We start from the raw sequence: 6,419 nt of genomic DNA, 5'->3' as shown, positions 1-6,419 counted from the left end.
AAAAAATAAAATTTAAGCTTTCCTTCATTTGAGTTGTTTGAATATTATTTTTTAAATTAAAATAATAATTAAAAGTAATTGTTATATTATTTTTTATTTAAATATATTTAAATTAAAAAGAATATTTTATCATAAAATATAACCGTTAAAGATTCCTCACCGCTTCGGCACTCCCAACCTTTTTCATCCTCCCCGCGTTAGCAAAATATCCCCGCTTCGCCCCGTTACTCCTCCTGTGAAAGCTTCGGGGCGAAGGAAGCACTTGCCTTCTCCTCCTAAGATCCCATCCCCTTCTCGCTACCAGATCTGTTTCTTTGTAAGGCTCGTCGCTCTGCTGCACTGAACACCCCCTATCAGTCTCAGCTGCGAAATCTCTTCTTTTCTAGGGTTTTTCCAAGCATTCGTAATCTTCCTTCAAGATCCCTCGCTCCCCCCTTCTCCACGTAAGATTCCTTTTTTTTCTTCTGTAGAGTCTGTTTCTTTCGTGGTTCTTCTTTTGCGTAGCATTCTTGCCCTTATGTGTTGTCATTCTAGGTTCGCCAGGGCAAATGAGGACGCCGGGGACCACTGGTCAGGGAAGCGTTGTGCCGGGAGCGGTTGGGCGTAGTCGTTACTGAGCAGCAGCCCGTCAGTGGCGGTGCAGGCAATGTCCCGTCCTCCCTGACAAACAACACCCATATCGACGAGCGGACGAGCGACAGACGAGATTGATGATGAGGACCGTAACATTGCAAGATTTTGTAAGTTCGATCTCTTTGATCTTGGTGTTGTGACTGTGCGGTTGCCTTACTGCTGCTTAGTACTTTACTTGCAAGGCTCAACAGTTTATTTGGAATCGTTTACTTGTTTATACTTCCCATTTCACATTTGATTCTCTAATTTATTGAAGTTTCTTGAACTCGTTCTGAGATCCTTTAAAATTATTTTCATTGTTGCTGCCGTTACTGCCTGTAACAGTAGTCTGATCTAGCAAACATAGTCAATACTTTGTTGAAAATATTTGATGATGTTAAATGATTTTTATGCAATTATGACTTGGTTGAGTTATTGATATGTTCGATGAAGAACAACTCCTTTAGCCTTCTTGATTGTTGTTTCATCTACTAATATTTCTTTGACTAAATTTCCTCTGGATATCAACTTGTTCAAGCCCCTACTTTTTTCTGAGGTGTTATATCTCAACCAAATCGTACGGACACACGATATTGGCATCACCAGTTCTGGTCATCATTTAACCCATCTCCCCTTCCCCTGCCTTGCCTTTCTTCTATTCTCCAATATTTCAGATTGATTAACTAATGAAGATGCATGTTCCAATGGTGAAATATATGCTGATCAATCATCCATTTCACTAATTGACATCTTACTCAAATGGTTGTAACCTTTTGTAATAAGCTTTTGAACGATATAGTATTTTCATTGTTTAGGAATTGAAAAATTTTATCATGAGATTTTTTACTTGTTTGTCTCTTAGTAACATGATAGAGATAACATTGCCTATTTTGACTTTGGTGTGCATCTGTTGTAGTATGTGAGCATGCATATTCCTTGGCACAAAACTTGGATCCTAACAGTGAGGGTAGAGGTGTGCTACAGTTCAAAACTAGCTTGATGTCAGTCCTAAAGGTACAACTTTTAACCTTTTTTTTTTCTGCAACTCGTTAGAATTCCCTCACAATAGGTTTGACCTACCTTGTAGTACATCTGGACTAGCTATCACTTGTTGGAGTGGGCAGGGCTTTTTCATAGGTTTATTAGAGAAACTTCAAACTGAACTAAAACTGATAAGCTTCAGTTTATTAGAGAAATTTTCAAACTGAAACTTTTTATATACATACTTGTATAAATTATGTATTTATATATACATGCATGCATGTTTATCTAGATCTGTATATCTAATTTATTCATGAATATATATATCCTTTATATTTGCTTTGATCGTATCAGTCTACCATCACTCCGAACTGCATTCGAAATATTTAATAGTTTCCAAACTAGACCTGAACATAATAAACTGATAAATTGAGTTTTTTTTTCAGTTTGGTTTCAATTGGTCTGCTTTGTTTTTTCAGTTTTTAATTTTGTATGCTTAGCCAATTTCATCTGCACTTCCCCATGTCCAATTGTCATGTTGTTGTGATTTCAAAATTGGCTTCTTGTACTTGTATGCTAATTGTCTACTTGTGAACAATTAGATATTTGATTCCCTTTAACATATATTTTGGTCTAAAATTTTACAACAAAAACTTGCCAAGAGGGATGGTCGAACAATAGATCGTAGTCAGGGCATTGTTTGTTTGCAAGAATTCTATAAGCATTGCAGGGAGAAGAAAAAAGTCGATGAATTGTGTGAAGATGAGATGAAGATGAGGGAGTTAGGTGTTTTAAGTGGCAACCTTAGAGAGTACGTGTTTTCTGTTAGTTGTATGTTAATGGTTTTTACAATTAGACACATTTTATTTTATTTTATTAATTTTGTCATTAACAATTCATATTCATATCTATGCATGGAGAAATTTGAAATTGATGTTGATTTCTGTTGTAAGATAAAAAATTGCCTTAAACAGCCGTTCTTTCCTTTAATACACTTCTCTCTGCATTTCATCATTGTTTAGCCTAAGTGATGGTTAGGCGAAGTACATCATCAGGCATGGGGGCTATATACAAGCAAAATAATTGTAATTCATGGGACATGGATGCTACTTTCCCCTTAAAACAATATGTTTGCTATATACTTTAGTTTGAAAGTGATCACAGATAGAGATTGCCATGAAGTGACCCAACTCTGCAACACCATAATGTAGTCAGTTGAATGGATAGAAAGTTAGCACAATGATCGGAGCTAATCAATAGGTGTAGAGTTTAAATTCCTGATACAATTTTGATGCAGCACTTTGTGACTTCTCTTTGTTGACCAATGTAGACTTTGTAACTTTGTACTTGCCCATTGGAGTTCCTTCTGTCATATAAGATACATTGCTTTGAGGCTTATTTTTGTTGATCAATGTAGATTATTTCTTTTATTTCCTAAATGTAGTTACACAGTATCCTTGATAGCTTATGCCTTGAAGTGCGGTGCCTTGAGTGCGATAGTAATATTATCTTTGAAGTACTATGCTAAGCTTCCTAAGCTTCCTAGTGATTTTCCACTTCCTGCTGCTTTTATGTGATATAAGAATGTGCATTTTTCCATTTTACTTATTTTGAAGTTAGTATCAATCTTACCTTTTTTTTTGTTTGACTATGAAGTGAATTGGCAATCCATTCTCATGAAAACCTACTACATGGTTGCAAAAGTAGATACATTATGGAAAATGCTAGAATATACTTTTAAGACTTAGGAAGTGAATGAGCCAAAGCTTGTTGTTTCTATGAAATGAATAAGGCTGTTTCACATTGGTGAATGTCTTATATGCCTTTTCTTTTATTTACTCCTGAGCATGAGTTTTATGACTATTGACTAGGCTATGATTTAGTAAAGAATACTAGATAATGATACAATTTTGTTGTTTATTCTTTTAGAAACTATTGCTTAGATTTTGTAAGATTGGTATGATTCTCTCCCCCTCAACATTTTCCCACAGAATTGCGATGATGAGATCTAGAAGAAAAGTATTGCTTTTAAAACACTTCGACATTCTATCTATCGTTCACTTTCTCTCCAAGTAGACTGGATCAACTTATTCATCCCTCCAAATTTCTCTCTCTCCATTTTTTCTCCAACTTTCTCTTCTATTTAGATGGTTAGAAGTTGAAACTTTTCTACCTACTGAAGGAGATGATGAAATGCATGACGGAAGCAACGTGGAGCCTTAACTTGATTAATGACAAGTTGGTGGCAAGATCTTCTTGTTCACATAAGTGCTCTGCTTTTTCTTCTAGATAGAAGCCACGAACAATATAATTAGGAGTTGTTTGCTATAGATCATGATATAAATTTTAAACATCCCTTCAATACTTTATTCTATGCATCTTCTCCCTAATGAAAAACTTGTTAGCTTTTGTTTTTGGCAAGGTGAACACAAAGAGAGTCTAGTGTGTCTTTTCTTTTGGATCTAAGGTAGTTGATTAGAAAAATCTAATTTTTGCTCCTAGGTTTCTTTCATTCTCCATGTAAAATGTTTAATCCAACATGTTGGTACATGAGTGTCCTTGGATCGTGAAACTTCCATTGATGCTTCTTCTATAGCTGGTGAAGAAGATTATGATGAGAACCTATGTCCTGCATTTCCAATGTCTCGGGCTTCATGACTATCAAATAGCAACACAGTTAATAGATATGATCAACGTACAATACGCCTGATCAAAATTTTGCTGTCCTGGATCCTTTAGCTTGCAACCTTTTTTCTGAGGTTGTTTGAAGGTTTTAGGAGAAGTGGGAGCAGCAGGAAACCTGAATGTTACTCAATTTGCAAGCCCTCAATTGACTAGAAGACAAGACTGCTTCAGACAAACGATCATGTTCTTCAACGCACTACTGATAGGAGGCGAGGGGTAATTGAGGTATTATCTATGGTGACATTCCCAAACAGTTAATTTAGCAGGCAGATAATTCAAATTATGATAGCATTCTCTTTACTTTTGTTATTCTAATGAATTCATTACTGTTTTTTCAGGATCTATATCTAGCAATAGAAATATTCATTGAATCAACCTTTGAAATTGCGCATAAGGTTGCCCACTTGTTCCTCTCCCCATCAGAAGTTTATAGAAAAGTATTTGCTTCATTCTTTTCTAATTGAGGCACTGCAATTGGTAGTCATGACAGTAACATAGACACGATAGTTCCTACAACTGTTGTTGGCGATACTGATCCAACACCAATGGAAAGGCAACAAACACTTCATTACTCCCTTAACACTGATGCTCGGACATGTCAAGATGTCATAATTGAACTTGGGTGAGAGCTTTTATTATTCTTTATTTTTGTTTACTCATGTAAACTTGCTATTTCTAAATGTATTTTGTAGATGTCAGTAACATTCACAATCAAGTTATTGTGTAAGAAGTCTTGATTGGAGTCCGTCATCATAGTTCAAAAATGTACAAAATCTTCCTTATATCTACCACAAACCAACACACATGAACACTAACAATGTGTGGCTGATTGGAAGTGAATTGGTGTCGTGTTAACTATGTATTTCTTATATAGATGCCAATAACATTGCTAATCAAATTATTTAGTGAAAACTCAATTGAAGTGCATTATAGATTCAAAAAATTCAAGACAACCTTTAGACACCCACCCAACCACACATACACATGCCACACACAAGCACACACAAATGCAAACACTATTCTATGGAACATTGACACTAGAATAGTGATTGTCTAGTTGTTTGTGTATGTGTATGTACATTGAGATCATAAAAATTAGGAGAGCCATTTAGATTTATCAAGATCAAGAATAGTAAGTTTTTGTAACTAATTTATTAAAATCAAGAATAGGAAGTTTTGTTCATGGTTTGAAATTTTATACCATATCGGGCGAAATGGTTAAAACATATCGTTCCAAATTATTGAGATTTAATACCACTTGGCATAAATAATGTCTTCTTTCTATGCTTCACCTTCTTCCTCTTTTAACATCCAATCTCACCGACACCATGCATTAGAACATCGAAATGATACCGAAACCATATCATAGTATAATTCTAGTCAAAAATCAAAATTGTGGCATGGCTTGACATTTTGAACTTGATTTTGTTAACTTGATAAATGAGAGGTGTGATAATCAAAGGATATTGGAAAAAGTTGAAACACCATGCAAAATAAGTTGCACTAATGGAGTGGGGTTGGTGGTGGAGGATATCTATGTCTAGAAGAGGGTAGCTCCTCTTTGGTCAAATGCAAATGAGAAGGGACATTCTAGGGCGGGGACAAGGGGTCTTAACAATGGTATGAAGGGACTTTCTATTTGAACAATCTATAGAGAAAGGGGTTATGAGCTATTATTCTGTAGAATGTGTAGGGTAAAAAAGTTATTTGGTTGATATTGATGTTATTGTTGAACTTCCTTCTAGTACAAGGGGTGGAGGGAGGAGAGGAGGAAAGTTTCTGACTAATAAAAGATATATGGGAGGAAGATAGTGCTAGAAGAAAGGGGAAGAGTACAACATGCCACAATGAGGAGGAGATCTATGTCTAGAAGAAGAGAGCTCCCCTTTGTGAACAAGAATAGACGTTTTCTTATTGTTTAAAGATTGTTCAACAATGATATGGATGGATTTTCCATTAGGAAATTTAGAGAGTAATGGATAGATGAGGTATTGTTCTGAATAAGGGAAAGGTAAATATTTGGTTCAAGTTGGACTTGTTGGGGACTTTCTAAAAAGGGTGGTTGAAAACTCAAGTGATAGACAAAGGAGAGAGATAAAAGGGTGTGATTGATGAAGGCGAAGGGAAAAGCATTGTTTAAA

General features: G+C 35.6%; 2 long non-coding RNA genes across 2 annotated transcripts; both read left to right on the top strand.

Annotated features, from left to right (window-relative positions):
• The first annotated feature begins 236 nt into the window (after positions 1-236).
• LOC141818159 (uncharacterized) lies at positions 237-1,666 on the top strand. The gene is made up of 3 exons (XR_012600917.1): positions 237-443; positions 535-740; positions 1,529-1,666. It is a non-coding gene; the product is annotated as an uncharacterized LOC141818159 (long non-coding RNA).
• A 2,439-nt stretch (positions 1,667-4,105) lies between these two features.
• LOC141818160 (uncharacterized) lies at positions 4,106-4,894 on the top strand. Its single transcript, XR_012600918.1, has 3 exons — positions 4,106-4,503; positions 4,617-4,673; positions 4,760-4,894. It is a non-coding gene; the product is annotated as an uncharacterized LOC141818160 (long non-coding RNA).
• Positions 4,895-6,419: the final 1,525 nt, after the last annotated feature.

Source organism: Curcuma longa, unplaced genomic scaffold, assembly GCF_044706935.1.
Source record: "Curcuma longa cultivar G26 ecotype Majalengka, Jawa Barat unplaced genomic scaffold, ITB_CL_G26_1.1 contig_23549, whole genome shotgun sequence".
Taxonomy (NCBI): domain Eukaryota; kingdom Viridiplantae; phylum Streptophyta; class Magnoliopsida; order Zingiberales; family Zingiberaceae; genus Curcuma; species Curcuma longa.
This window is presented reverse-complemented; position numbering and strand designations above follow the sequence as displayed.